Source organism: Capricornis sumatraensis, chromosome 10, assembly GCF_032405125.1.
Source record: "Capricornis sumatraensis isolate serow.1 chromosome 10, serow.2, whole genome shotgun sequence".
Lineage (NCBI taxonomy): Eukaryota > Metazoa > Chordata > Mammalia > Artiodactyla > Bovidae > Capricornis > Capricornis sumatraensis.
In genome coordinates, this window is record NC_091078.1 from 21,205,487 (window position 1) to 21,217,577 (window position 12,091).

Below are 12,091 nucleotides of genomic sequence, written 5' to 3' on the forward strand. Positions count from 1 at the left end.
TAAAGGACAGAAACAGAAGATATTAAGAAGAGGTGGCAAGTATACACAAAAGAATGATACAAAAGAGATCTTAATGACCCAGATAACCATGATGGTGTGATCACTCACGTAGAGCCAGACATCCTGGAGTGCAAAGTCAAGTGGGCCTTAGGAAGCATCACTATGAACAAAGCTAAGGGATGTGATGGAATTCCAGCTGAGCTATTTCAAATCCTAAAAGATGATGCTGTCAAAGTCTGCACTCAATATGCCAGCAAATTTGGAAAACTCAGCAGTGGACACAGGACTGGAAAAGGTCAGTTTTTATTCCATCCCAAAGAAAGGCAATGCCAAAGAATGTTCAAACTACCACACAACTGCACTCATCTCACATGCTAATAAAGTAATGCTCAAGTTTTTCCAAGCTAGGGGATTCAACACTACGTGAACTTCACAGTATGTGAACAGTATGAGGACTTCCAGATGTTCAAGCTGGATTTAGAAAAGGCAGAGGAGCCAGAGATCAAATTGCCAGAATCTGTTGGATCCTAGAAAAAGCAAGAGAGTTCCAGAAAAACATCTACTTCTGTTTTATGGACTATGCCAAAGCCTTTGACTGTGTGGATCACAACAAACTGCATAAAATTCTTCAAGAGATGGGAAACCACCTTACCTGCCTCCTGAGAAATCTGTATGCAGGTCAAGAAGCAATGGTTGCAACTGGACATGGAACAATGGACTGGTTTCAGATTGGGAAAAGACAACGGCAAAGCTGTATATTGTCACCCTTATATGCAGAGTTCATCATGTGAAATGTTGGGCTGGATGAAGCACAAGCTGGAATCAAGATTGCTGGGAGAAATATCAATAACCTCAGATATGCAGATGACACCACCCTTATTCCAGAAAGCAAAGAAGAACTCCAGAGCCTCTTGATGAAAATGAAAGAAGAGAGTGAAAAAGCTGGCTTAAAACTCAACATTCAAAAAAGAAGACCATGGCATCCGGTCCCATCACTTCATGGCAAATAGATGGGAAAACAATGAGAGACTATTTTCTTGGGCTCCAAAATCACTGTAGATGGTGACTGCAGCCATGGAATTAAAAGATACTTGCTCCATGGAAGAAGAAGCTATGAGCAACCTAGACAGCATAGTAAAAAGCAGAGACATTTCTTTGCTCGATGGATATGAGTTTGAGCAATCTATGGGAGTCAATTATGAATAGGGAAGCCTGGTGTGCTGTGGTCCATGGGGTGGTAAAGAGTCGCGCATGACTGAGCAACTGAACTAAGGTGAAAATGTTCATTTTATCCTTGTAGTATTTCACTTTTTTTTTTTAATGTTTCTTTATCTATTTGGATACATTGGATTTTAGTTGCAGCATGTGGGATCTTTGTTGTGTCATTTGGGATTCTTTGTTGTACTACATAGATTCTTACATTGTGGTGTGAGGACTCAGTAGTTGTGGTGCCTGGGTTTAGCTGCCCTGTGGCATGTGGGATCTTCATTCCCCGACCAGAGACTGAACCCATGTCCCCTGCATTGCAGCCAGATTCTTAACCACTGAACTACTAGGGAAGACCCTGGAGTGTTTTGTTTTTTGCTTCTATTTGTTTTTTGAGTTCTTTTAGTTTTCATTCCCTATGATCTTTTGCCTCTTTTTTGAATTTTGTAACTCTTCTTTGAGTTCTATTTAAAAGTGAGGACATTTTGTAAACACATGTGTATCTTTGTGTGTGTGTGTGTATTTGAGTCCACATATGAACACATATGTCACATATTTCACACGTAAACAAAGTTTTGCTGAAAATCCTTCAAACTAGGTTTCAGCAGTACCTGAACTGAGAACTTACAGGTGTACAAGCTGAGTTTCAAAGAGGCAGAGGAACTAGAGATCAAAATTCCAACATTTGTTGCATCATGGAGAAAGCAAGGGAATTTCAGAAAAATATCTACTTCTGCTTCATTGACTGTGTTAAGTCTGTGTGGTTCACAAACTGTGGAAAGTTCTTAAAAAGAAGGGAGTACCAGACCAGCTTGCTTGTCTCCTGAGAAACCAGTATGTGGTTCAAGAAGCAAGAGTTAGAACCAGACATGGAAAAACTGAGTGGTTCCTAATTGGGAAAGGAATACATCAAGGCTGTGTGTTGTCACCTGCTTATTTAACTAATATACAGAGTACATTATGTGAAATGCTGGAGCGGTTAAATCACAAGCTGAAATCAAGATTTCCGTGAGAAATATCAATAATCTCAGATATGCAGGTGATACCACTCTAATAGCAGATAGTGAAGAGGAATTAAAAAGCCTCTTGATGAGGGTGAAAGAGGAGAGTGATAAAACTGGTTTGAAATTCAATATTAAAAAAGCTAAGATCATGGCATTTGGTCCCATCATTTCACAGCAAATAGAATGGGAAAAAGTGGAAGAAATGACAGATTTTATTTTCTTGGGCTCCAAAACCACTGCGGACAGTGACTACAGCCATGAAAATAGAATATGCTTGCTCCTTGGAAGGAAAGCTATGACAAACCTAGACAGCGTACTAAAAAGCAGAGGCATCACTTTGCCGACAAAGGTCTGTATAGTCAAAGCTATAGTGTTTCTGGTAGTTGTGTACAGATGTGAGAGTTGGACCATAAAGAAGGGATTGATGCTTTTGAATTGTGGTGCTGGAGAAGACTCTTGAGAGTCCCTTGGACTGCAAGGAGATTGAATCAGTCAGTCCTAAAGGAAATCAACCCTGAATATTCATGGGAAGGTCTGTTGCTGAACTGAAGCTCCAATACTTTGGCTACCTGATAGGAAGAGCCAACTAACTCACTGGAAAAGACTCTAATGCTGGAAGAGATTGAAGGCAAACAGAGAAGGGGGCAATGGAGGATGAAATGATTAGATAGGATCAATAGACAAGAATTTGCACAGACTCCAGGAGACAGTGGAGGGCAGAGGAGGCTGGTGTGCTGCGGTCCAGGAGGTTGCAAAGAGTTGGACATAACTTAGCAACTGAAAAACAACAAGAAATAACTATTTCACCAAGGTTTTCCTGTTTCCTTCATTAATCTGTATTTATATGTGTTTTTTGGGTTCTCTCCTCTTTTGTTTCTCTCTCTCTTTCTTTCATTTATTTGTAAGTTGGGATAATGACGTTTCCTTGAAGATGGAAGTTTAATTTTGGGTTTTCCTGTTTTCCATCAGTTTTGATGGGAGGAAGTGTCATAAACATGTCTCTATTCTACTATATATTATAATAAATCCTAGGAGATGGTAGGATGATGATGATTCTCTTAGAGATCTGTATAGGGTGCAGAGTAAAGCATTGCTTACTTCCTCTCTGGGCGTGTATGCTCTTATGTGTGTGTGTGTTTATTAAGATATAAAGAAGATTGTTTGAGCTGAAGTTGGGAAGATGAGCAAACATTTATTGAGTGGATATTAGGAGGATTATTCCAGACAAAGGGGACAGAATGAATAGAAATTTGGGGCCGTGAAAGAGTATGGCTCATTTAGAGATCTTCAAGTTCTTTAGTATGGATGGAGTACAGGGAGGCAGTGGGTCAAAGGAAAAGAAAAAGCTGGAGAGATAAGGAAGACCAAATGGCTTGAGTCATTCAATGGAGCCTAAACTCCATTGTGTTCAGAAGAAGAATATTTGACAGTTGACAGTTTTAATCAGGGGATTAGTGTAACATTATCTTATTTTATATTAAAGAGATCACTTTGGGAATAGTTTGGAGGGTGAATTGGAGGTTGGTAAAACTAGAAGGGAGATCAGTTAGGGTATCATTGGAAAGTCTAAGTAAGTCTAACCATGGTTTGAACTAAGTACCAATGCGAATAGAGAGGAAATGGCCAATATAAGGAGAGTTAAGGGAATAGAAGTTATGTCATTTTTCCTCTGATGTGAAGAGAGAGGCAAAGGGAAAGAAAATATTTGGAGATGACCTTCAAAGTACTGGGTTGGATGCAAGTTCCCATTATGTGATGATATAATTAATTCAGATCAGAACTGAAGATGGTGGTAACAGGTTTTGAGGACAAGATCATGGAGTTGAGTTTTGAGGTGCCTGTGAGACGGCTCAGTGGGTAGTGGATTTAGGGGCTCTAACGCTTAGGTGAGAGGTCTGGACAGTTGAATCAGAGGTTCTAAGTTGAATCGAAACTCCAGGATGATATTGTTCTGAAAGAAAAATGTAATGTGAGCAATGAACAGGATGTAAGAGGTGGAACTTGGGGTAAGACCTGTAGTTAACAGGAGTTAGCAGATAAGGAGGGCTTCCCAGGTGACACTCCTGCCAATGCAGGAGACATAAGACACGGGTTTGATTCCTGGGTCAGGAAGATTACCTGGAGGAGGGGATGGCTACCTACTCCAGTATTCTTGCCTGGAGAATCCCATGGACAGACGAACCTGGCGGGTTATGGTCTATGGGGTCACACAGACTCAGACATGACTGAAGCAACTTACAGTGCACACACACACATGTAGATAAGGAAGAGCTAGCAAAAGACACTGGGGAAGAATGGTCAGAAGGAGTCCAGAGGGGAAACTCTTTTATTTACTATAGAAAAAAATACTATGTGGGGTGAGAAACAGTTAAATATGGCTAGCAGGTATATAGTCAGAGTTCTTGGAGAAAATTTAAAAAAGTAGTAGTAAAATGGTGGGCTTGATGGTTAGACTGATGATTCTGGCACAGGCTTTTTTTTTTTTTTTTTGCCTCAAAAAGTGACATTTGTTCAAAGAGTCAAAGAAAAAAAAAACAGAAAAGTGGCAAGATGTCCATCCCTTGGTTCCCTTCCCTCCTCATTTCTGCTGCTTCTTGGCCCCCTCCAAGGTTTGATCCCTGGCTGGCGCTAGGTAGCACAACACCCCGCCCTCTCATGTGAGGTCAGCAATGTTAAGGGGCGTCTCCTCAGTGGAGGTGTTGTAGAAGGTCTTGATGTCTCAAAGAGTCCTCTTGTTTTCTTCTCTCACCGTATTAATAGCCATACTCGTCCGGCCGAAACATCCACCATGAGCAATTCTGTGGATGTAGTTTTCTCTATTGGTGGGGAAGTCATAGTTGATGACTAAGGAAACTTGCTGTGCATCGATGCCTCTGGCCTATGTCAAGAAAGAAAGGAGCTTCAGTGTGTGGATGAGAAAGCACAAGTCTATCCAGAATTAAGCATACATGTACACAGTCAGAGGAAGGCAAAGGAAATAAACATCCCCTTCCCTCAGAAACCTGAGGTTTGCCAGATTTTATTCCAAGTTGCTACTTTCCTAAAGAGGTGCACTAGTAGTCCCCTTTGAAGAGGGAATAACCTTGGATCAGCCTTTTTTTTAAAATTAATTTTTATTGGAGTATAATTGCTTTACCACTATACATGTGTTAGTTTCTGCTACATAGCAAACTGAATCAACAATACATATACATATGTCCCCCCCTTTAAAAAATTTTCTTTCCCATTTAGGTCACCACAGAGCAGCATTCCCTGTGCCATACAGTAGGCTATCATTAGTTATCCAATATTTTATACATAGTATATATATGTCAATGCCATTCTCACACTTCATTCCACCCCTCTTCCCACCTTGGTTTCCATGTGTCCGTTCTCTGTGTCAGTGTCTGTATTTCTGCTTTGCAAATAAGTTCACCTGTATCATTTTCTAGTTTCTACGTATAAGCAATATTATATGATATTTGTTTTTCTCTGACTTACTTCACTTTGTATGACAGTCTCTAGGTCCGTCCAAGTCTCTGCAAACTGCACGATTTTGTTACTTTTTATGGCCCAGTGACATTCCATTGTATATGTACCACTCTTCAAATACATTCCTCTGTTGATGAACATTTGGGTTGCTTCCATGTCCTGGCTGTTGCAAGTAGTGGCACAGACTTGTAAAACTTCTTTTAAGAGAGTATGGAAGAATGGAAATCCTGGAAGTAGAGAAGAAATCTGGAATTCTCAAAACAGTTGCAAATCACTGGTTTTTGTAAATATATTAATAGATTTATGGAAAAATGAATGTAGTGTTTTCAAAGACTGTGGTTTTGCCTATTATACAGAGTGAAGTAAGCCAGAAAGAAAAATACCAATATAGTATACTAACGCATATATATGGAATTTAGAAAGATGGTAACGATAACCCTGTATGTGAGACAGCAAAAGAGACACAGATGTATAGAACAGTCTTTTGGACTCTGTGGGAGAGGGTGGGGTGATCTGGGAGAATGGCATTGTTTTATCTATTTTGATAAGCAGGGTATTATTTATTTGTGAGTAATCAGAAAATGAAGAAATGGGACTTTTTTTGGCTTCAAATTGAGGTTGATATGAATTCTGCTTTTTTCTTTTTTTTGCTATTCTCTTTTTTATTCTCTGTTTTTCAAAAATACCAGACCTTAGGAGAATTCCCATACATTTGAGCTGTCTTATAATATTATGGAGTGGAATTGACCCATAGGCCCACTGGACTTGCAGCAACGAAAGCTACTGTCACTTTCAAGGTGTATATGAAGGGCATGTTACTTCTGCCCTGGTTGTTTAAACTTGATGCTTATAGTGAAGTTATTCTTGTCCTGGGTGAATCAGTGAAAGCTTCTCTGAGGTTTCACATACTAGATTATCTTCTTCTTAGATTTCAATTGGACCAGTTTAGACCTTTGACTTTTAAATAACAGGCAGGTAAACTTCAAGCTGGGCTTATATGAGATAGGATCTCACTTCTGGTATAATTTTATACAAAATGTCCTTAAGTTGAAAGGTATTGCTATACAGAATAACCATGGGGCATTTTTGTCCTTTCTTCCTACCTGCAATTTTGAAAATGTGTGCCATTGTGAAAAAAGAATGAGCTTTTAGTGTGAACTGTCATTTTATAAAATAACTTAAAATGTGTAGTATCAGAGGTGGGTAATTAGGTCATCTTACAATTCTTATATATAGTCTTACTTTTCAGTTAAATCAGAAATTGAATTACAACCTTTTTCTTTATTTTGGAGGGGCATTAGACCAGCCAGCCATTCACAATAAGAAGGATGTAAGACCTAAATATAAATAGAATCTGATGTTTTCCTTTGTTTTATTTCATATTAGTTGTCATTCATTTGGACTTTTTGCCTTTTTTTTTTAATCTTTTTTTGCAGCTCTCATTCAGGTTGTATGTGGGGAAACAAGTTTTATTTTGGTTACTATGAACAGAAGAAACAAATGTTTGAATTTAATTTAATTTGTATTTTCTCATAAAGAATCCATAATACAAATTTTTTTTAGGGGAGGAGCTCAATTTGATTACTTTTCAAAAAACACCAGTAAGATTACTATCCAAAGGTTGTTAGAAAGAACTTCAAATGCTTCCAAGAAGCCTTTGAAAGTTTGAATTATAACCTGCTAAAGATATTTATTATAAAATGTGATTTTTTTGCTATATTGAAATCTAGAGTTCTTAAAAGTTAAGGAAATAAAAAATTCAGTCTCAGGGATCCAGACATGTGGTACATTTAATAGCTGTAGCCTTACCACATTGTTGGGGGGCTTCCCTTGTAGCTCAGTCAGTAAAGAATCTGCCTGCAGTGCAGGAGACCTGGGTTCAATCCCTGGGTCTGGAGAAGGAAATGGCAACCTACTCCAGCATTCTTGCCTGGAAAATCCCACAGACAGAGGAGCCTGATGGGCTGCAGTCCATGGGATCACAAAGAGTTGGGAGTGTTGGAATGTATACCTTCTATTGTATTTCCTTTGCTCTGTTTTATTCTTAAAACAAAAGAAAACAAAAATCCTAAAAAGTAAACCAACCAACCGAACAAAATAAAACAATTGTAGCCCTATCTCTGGAACGTACCTCTTATGTCTCACTCTAGAAATGATTTCAAGGGGCTCAAGACTCTTTATGAGGCTGTTGTGCCTTAAGAATTTTTTAGAGTATTTAGGCATGCTGCATTTCTAATTAATGCACATGTAGGCAATATGCCTTAGATTTTGAAGTCAAGAGATCCGATGAAATGAGTCACCAGAGGGAAGCTTTGTGTTAAGCCCTTTCATTATGGGAACAAAGAGCAAAAATATTCTTGAATAAATAATTGCAGGCTCTATAGATGAAAGAAGTATTTTTAACCTAAAAGTAGACAAGTAGATTCTACATTCCTACTGAAAAGGGGATAATAATATCAACTAATATTTGTTGAGCTCTTAATAGGTGTCTGAGGCATGGGCTAAGTTATGACTTCTATATGGATTTTTAATTTTAATCTTCAAGATAATTTTGAAGAAGGTACTCTTCAGTTCAGTTCAATTCAGCCGCTCAGTCATGTCCGACTCTTTGCGACCCCATGAACGGCAGCACACTAGGCCTCCCTGTCTATCACCAACACCTGGAGTCCATCCAAACCCATGTCCATTGAGTCGGTGATGCCATCCAACCATCTTATCCTCTGTCATCCCCTTCTTCTCCTGCCCTCAATCTTTTCCAGCAGCAGGGTCTTTTCAAATGAGTCAGCTCTTTGCATCAGGTGGCCAAAGTCTTGGAGTTTCGGCTTCAACATCAGTCCTTCCAATGAACACCCAGGACTTATCTCCTTTAGGATGGACTAATTGGATCTCCTTGCCGTCCAAGGGACTCTCAGGAGTCTTCTCCAATACCACAGTTCAAAAGCATCAATTCTTTGGCTCTCAGCTTTCTTTGTAGTCCAACTCTCACAACCATACATGACTATTGGAAAAACCATAGCCTTGACTAGATAGACCTTTGTTGGCAAAGTAGTGTCTCTGCTTTTGAATATGCTGTCTAGGTTGTTCATAACTTTCCTTCCAAGGAGTAAGTGTCTTTAAATTTCATGGCTGCAATCACCATCTGCAGTGATTTTGGAGCCCCCAAAATAAAGTCAGCCACTGTTTCTACTGTTTCCCCATCTATTTCCCATGAAGTGATGGGCCCAGATGCCATGATCTTCGTTTTCTGAATGTTGAGCTTTACGCCAACTTTTTCACTCTCCTCTTTCACTTTCATCAAGAGGCTCTTTAGTTCCTCTTCACTTTCTGCCATAAGGGTGGTGTCATCTGCATATCTGAGGTTATTGATATTTCTCCTGGCAATCTTGATTTCAGCTTGTGCTTCCTCCAGCCCAGCATTTCTCATGATGTACTCTGCATATAAGTTAAATAAGCAGGGTGACAATATACAGCCTTGACATACTCCTTTTATGAGAAAGCTAATGCTTAGCGAGGTTCACTAACTTGCCTAAAGTCACCAGTGAGCAGAGCCTAGATTCTCACCCAGACCAGCTTGAAAGCCAGTGCTCTTAATTACTGAGATCCAATGGTGATGAAATGTAGAATTTAAGAACCCTTTCGTAGGCAGTGGGAGTGGAGAAGCTGCAATGGTTCCCACACTGGCTGCTGCGTTGTTGCCCTGCTGAGGGGCTGAGTGGAGCTGAAATCTAGTCCTCCCTCTGCTGGACAAACTGGGGGCCTTCCTGCTAACACCTACAGGGCTTTTTCTAATTGGTCTGCCTGAAAGACTCAGATTTTACTAGTTCACTCAAAGCAAATCTTAATTCTCTAAACCTCTGAGTACTGCTGCCTGTATTTCCATTCATTCTCAATAATCCTTTGACTCCAACCTGTCTCTTTCTGGTCCACATCCTCCTTGGTTGTCTCATTTCATCTGCCTTTATGTTGTCAACTCTGAAATCTGTATTTTGATCCCAGACTTCTCTCCCAAACTCTACTTTCATATCTCTAACTGCCTACTTACCAATGACATCTTTACTTGGATGTCTATTGTACATCCTAAATTTGTATGTATCTCAACTCATGTCCCAAACTGGGCTCTTCATCTTCTTCCTCCTGCAGCATCCCTACCTCAGTTAATGGCAGTACCATCCTTCCAGTTGCTTCAGACAAAAAACTTAAAGATATCTTGTGTTCTTTTTATCCTATGTTCAATCTGTCCGGAATTCCTATTGGTTCACAATTGTCTACAATCTGACCACTTCTGTTCATTTCTGCTGCCACCAGTCAGGTTTAGGCCATTATTTTCTCTCATTGGGGTCACTACAGAAGTTTCTCAATAGTGTCCCTAATTTTGCTCTTGCCCTCAATACTTCCTGTTATTCACCAGAGTGATCCTTTCAAAATATAAAACAGATTATGTTTCTCTAGTGTTCAAACCCCTGCACTATGTCTCATGGTTTGATAAGATCTGTGGTTCCCCCCTGGACCCCCCTTAACTAACTCCATTACCATTCTGACCTTCTCTTTTACGATGCTTTTGGTAGTTCACTCCAACCCACTTACACTGGCCTCCTTGCTCATCTGCAAACATGACAGTACTCTCCTGTCATTAGGTTTTTTCTCCAGTTGTTATGTCTGCCTAGAATGCTCTTCTCCCAGACCTCTGCTTGGCTAATTTCCTAACCTCTTGAAGTCCTTGCTCAAATGTACTCTTCTCAATGAGGTTAATATTTATCTTATTTAATATTGCAGTTTGCTTCCAACTCTCTTATCACTTGCTCCATTTTACTTTTTCTTTTTTGCTAGCATGTCTTTTTCTAAGGTACTAAACAATGTTACTGTTATTAGGTTTATTGTTTATGCTCTCTCCTTTCCCATGACTAGCACAAAGTAGAAACAATAAATATAAGTTGAATTAGTGAATAAATGAATGGTGCCCTATAGTCTAGGGGTGCCTCTGATCTCAAATCATTTAGGTCTTATAACTGACCAAAAGGCAAGGTAGAAGAGCTTACACTGATTATTGATCTTAAATAAGTATATGGAAAGCATTTGCAAAATGTAAGAAGAACATCTGAAAAGAGAGAAATTCAATTATTAGACAATTGCTTGATTTTATTGACTTTGACAAACCTAAGATGCTTTTGTTCACCAAATGAGTAAAAGATATGTGTATTTCTTTCTTTGCAGGACAGACAATCCAGTAGATGATTGCATTGGAAGCATGGAAATGAGGGTTTGGGATGGGGATGGAGGTACACTTGGAAAATAGCTATGTGTAGACATTACAGTGGAAATTTTAAAAATTATAGTTGTCCCCTTTCCATTTGGTTTCATTCTAGCTAAGACTTAATTATACAAAACCAACTGTGATAAATTATGCAGTAAATCCCCCATACCCCATTTTCCTTTTCTTTACTTAAACCTGTTTATTGTAATTTAGATGATTTTTTGGTCAATTAACATTTGGTTCCACTCCTTCACATTACTCCTAACCACATTCAGCTAACCCTTCTAAGGGATGCCTATGGGGGAGAGTAAAGCCTACTTTTGTTGTATACTCAATATAAATTTTTAATGATAATTAAAATAAATGTTTTCTTTCATGAAGCTATCTCAGTCCTTGGAAATCCTTAATTAGTTGCTCACCCTTTCTTCTGATATTTTGGAAGTACAGTGTCAGCTAATATTAACATTTGTGATGATCATGGGATTTTTTGTTGTTGTTTAGTCACTAAGTCATGTCCAATTCTTTTGTGACCCCATGGACTGTAGCCTGCCAAGCTCCTCTGTCCATGGGATTTCCCAGGCAAGAATACTGGAGTGGGTTGTCATTTCCTTCTCCAGGGGATCTTCGTGACCCAGGGATCAAACCCACATCTCCTGCTTGGCAGGCAGATTCTTTACCACTGAAGATGGTGGGGATTGTGAGCTACTAAAAGTATTTCCCTTTTCTATTTCACTAAATGAGATCCCGAATGGATTTCATGAAGCCCAAAGATACTTTTGGTAGAAGAATTGTTGACACCATCAAAGCACTTTAAACTTGAAGGAAAGAAATCTATTTTCAGATAAAGCCATCAAAGGCATGTGAATGTGTACACACACACATATATGTGTGTGTGTGTTAATGTTGTGACAGTAATTAGGGCATAGGAATAACCAAGTTAATAGAGATGATGCATAATGATTACCTAGAGAAAATTACATGAGAAAGGGTCAATAATAAATAATAATAAACATAGGTACATGGAAAAACAATTTAAGTAATCTTCATAGATATCAATAAATTATGAATTTTGTTGTGTTTTTGAGTATTTAAATTGTTTATTTTCTCATGAATGTAATGCTGAATGTTCACAAAAATAATTTAATAAAAGGAGTAAAGA

General features: G+C 38.9%; 1 non-coding gene across 1 annotated transcript; it reads right to left on the reverse strand.

Moving 5' to 3' along the window:
• Nucleotides 1-5,156: 5,156 nt before the first annotated feature.
• On the reverse strand, nt 5,157-5,299 carry LOC138088086 (small nucleolar RNA SNORA67). The gene has a single exon (XR_011145672.1). It is a non-coding gene; the product is annotated as a small nucleolar RNA SNORA67 (small nucleolar RNA).
• Between the last annotated feature and the right edge of the window lie 6,792 nt (nt 5,300-12,091).